The 3,236-nt window shown below is 33.1% G+C and overlaps 1 long non-coding RNA gene across 1 annotated transcript; it reads left to right on the top strand.

Annotated features, from left to right (window-relative positions):
* The first annotated feature begins 239 nt into the window (after nt 1-239).
* Nucleotides 240-1,936, top strand: LOC110871252. Its single transcript, XR_002553588.2, has 4 exons — nt 240-370; nt 908-961; nt 1,356-1,409; nt 1,668-1,936. It is a non-coding gene; the product is annotated as an uncharacterized LOC110871252 (long non-coding RNA).
* The last annotated feature ends 1,300 nt before the right edge of the window (nt 1,937-3,236 follow it).

Below are 3,236 nucleotides of genomic sequence, written 5' to 3'. Positions count from 1 at the left end.
GACTTGTAACGCCCCGGATTTAATTATGAGTCTGCATATTTATGTTACTAAAACATGTTTTAGGAAATAACTAGTGAGTGAGTCTAGTTAGAAAGTGAATTAAAATTTTAGTTAAGAGAAACAAATTATGGCCATTTAAAAATAAATATGCTAATATGAGGGGTGGAATATGTAAATAATGAAAGTTAAACTATTAAAAGTACAAAAATCACAACACACACACATACTGATGGTGGGTAGGTCGATTGGAACAAGAAGAAAGAAGGGAAACCCTCTAAACTCAGCAAATTAGTAAATTGAAAGGGGGAATCAAGGCCTGATTTTATGCATGAACACTAATTCTTGACCATCTAAGAATTCTCTACATAAGGTATGTTGAAATTTATGATTTAATGATCATGTATGAAATGGGTTTTTAGTAAAACTAGAAATTCATGTGAAATTAGTATGAACATATGTTAGAAATCCCATATAGAGCTTGAATCATGCTTGAATTCAACCTAATTGATGGTTAAAAGTAAAAAACCCACTTAGAATTGGATAATGGTGACTAGTAACATGAAGTTGTGAGGTAGATTAGCATAAATGATGTTACATGACGATGTTCTTGATGAGATGTCACCATTGAAATCGAATTAGGATGAAGGTTGTATGAGATTATGATTAAAATTAATGTTCTTGATGTTATTGGTATGAACTAGTTATATTATGCATACAATACTAGTACATTATGCTTAACTAGTAGTACGCACACCAAGTGTTTGTTAAAATGCTTGAATAAGGTGAACAAATGGTTTTACAAAGTTTAATAGTTAGGATTGAGAATTATTGTGTTTAAATGTGATAAGTTAATGAACGAATGAAAAAGAATGACATAAGCCTAAAGTATGCGATTCTTGGATTATAGGGATCAAAGAAGAAAGTTCAAGTCGCACCGGATCGCAAACAAACAACGACAAAGGTAAGTTCCTTTACTTACGAAATGTTATTAGTTGCATAATCTCAAATAATATCCTTTTACATGTTGAGATCGTATACTAGTAATGAGTAGTTGAGAATAAAGTATGGTAAGAATATGGTTTGAATGACATGAGGTGATATAAACCAAGTGGAGAAACTTACGTTTGGAAGGAGTTATGAATGTTATCTCTTAGTTGGCTAGTATGTTGTTGTCGAATAAATTTATTTCTAAATACGCACACCAAGTGTTTGTTAAAATGCTTGAATAAGGTGAACAAATGGTTTTACAAAGTTTAATAGTTAGGATTGAGAATTATTGTGTTTAAATGTGATAAGTTAATGAACGAATGAAAAAGAATGACATAAGCCTAAAGTATGCGATTCTTGGATTATAGGGATCAAAGAAGAAAGTTCAAGTCGCACCGGATCGCAAACAAACAACGACAAAGGTAAGTTCCTTTACTTACGAAATGTTATTAGTTGCATAATCTCAAATAATATCCTTTTACATGTTGAGATCGTATACTAGTAATGAGTAGTTGAGAATAAAGTATGGTAAGAATATGGTTTGAATGACATGAGGTGATATAAACCAAGTGGAGAAACTTACGTTTGGAAGGAGTTATGAATGTTATCTCTTAGTTGGCTAGTATGTTGTTGTCGAATAAATTTATTTCTAAATTGTCTAATGGTTTGGTTGAATGTAGGTAAATCCCATTGTTAAGGGCGCTACTTGGATCAAACACACTCATGATGCACGCTTCCGCGAAGATATTAGCTTGGGTTAAAACTTTTGTTAAATGTACTTTTTATTAAACGGGTCTTTTTGTAAGTAATATGACTCGGTTGTCCTTAGTTGATGAACTCGTAGTCGAAAACTATACTAGTTGTTTATGAAATATTGGGATGTAAACTACTTTGGTAACTTCTCGTTAGCTATGTTATGGTTAAATGCAGAATTTTTACTTATGAATTAGTTGACCCGTTTGGTTTTTGTCACATGAAGCGCGTGAGTGTCTTTTAAATTTTTAGACCCTTACAAATATAAACCGTCTTCCGAGAGTCAAAAAGTCAACAGGAAAACCAGTTCATCAACCATGGACTCTCTCGGTGTTCTTTCCGGCACCGAATCATTATCCCAAAAAGGAATCCACAGGGTCGAGACTGATAAATTGTAACACCCCAAAACCCGAATGTTTATAATTGCCATGTGTTCTTATATGACTTAGCATGAAATAAACAACTAGGTTATTTAACCTAGTTAAGTGTGTGTGGTTAGAAGTACTAAATGACTAAAGTTGTACCCATTTATGCTTTAGTGGCTAACACAAGGGACTAAAAGTGGGTTAATAAGAAAGTTGAGTTAATATATGAAAAATAAAAACACACAAATACACACACACGTACGTGTGTTCGAGAAGGAGCCAGGAGCTCCTTGAAGGTTCATAAACCCTAATCATGAAGATCACCAAATTGAGGGGTTAATTGTAGCTCAAATTCAAGAAGGAACATGGACTAATGATCACCTAAGTATTTCCTACATCAAGTAAGTCGAATTTTGCAATTTGGTGATGTTTGATTTAGTGGGTTTAGTGTAATTCGTGAATGTAATGTTAAATCTAGTATGAATGATGGTTTCTATGGCTGTGTAGACATCAAGATATGTTAAATTTTGAATATGAACATGGATTAAGCAAAACCCACTTGCATGCCAAGGAATGGCTAGAAATTTTGAGGTTTCTACTTGTTAATTGGTTGTTGTTGATGATCTTGTTATGAATAATTGATGTCACAACCATATGTTCCTAGTTAGGATGAAATATTGTTATGAACTTGATTGATTGTTAATAAGTTATGTGAAGAATTAGTAGGAATCACGCTTTAAAAGCTTGCACATAATGTGTTACGAATGCGAAACCTGCCAAGTGTTCGATGAAATGCCTAAGAGAACAAATTGTGAAATTATATGAAAGTTGTGGGTAAGTATGTATAGAAAGCGTTCATGGTGTAGTCGTTAGCAAAATAATATGTTAAGTGTGCTTACGGTGGAGTCCATATGAGAATTCGGATTGAAGGTATGGTTTGGTAAAATTATGCATTAGGAACTTGTACTTTATGCTTCAATGGTGTGATGCTCGCCATGTATTTGATGCGCTAGATTTGTGGTAATTAAAAGTGAATGTGTATGAGTGTGAAATGAATAGCTTATTGGTAAGTGATAATGTTGGAGTTATGTCGTGAACGTATGTAAGATAATAACTTTGATTAAGTGAATG

This window comes from Helianthus annuus, chromosome 8 (assembly GCF_002127325.2).
Source record: "Helianthus annuus cultivar XRQ/B chromosome 8, HanXRQr2.0-SUNRISE, whole genome shotgun sequence".
NCBI classification, from domain to species: domain Eukaryota; kingdom Viridiplantae; phylum Streptophyta; class Magnoliopsida; order Asterales; family Asteraceae; genus Helianthus; species Helianthus annuus.
The sequence above is the reverse complement of the archived record's forward strand: the minus strand, read 5'-3'. Positions and strand labels throughout refer to the sequence as shown.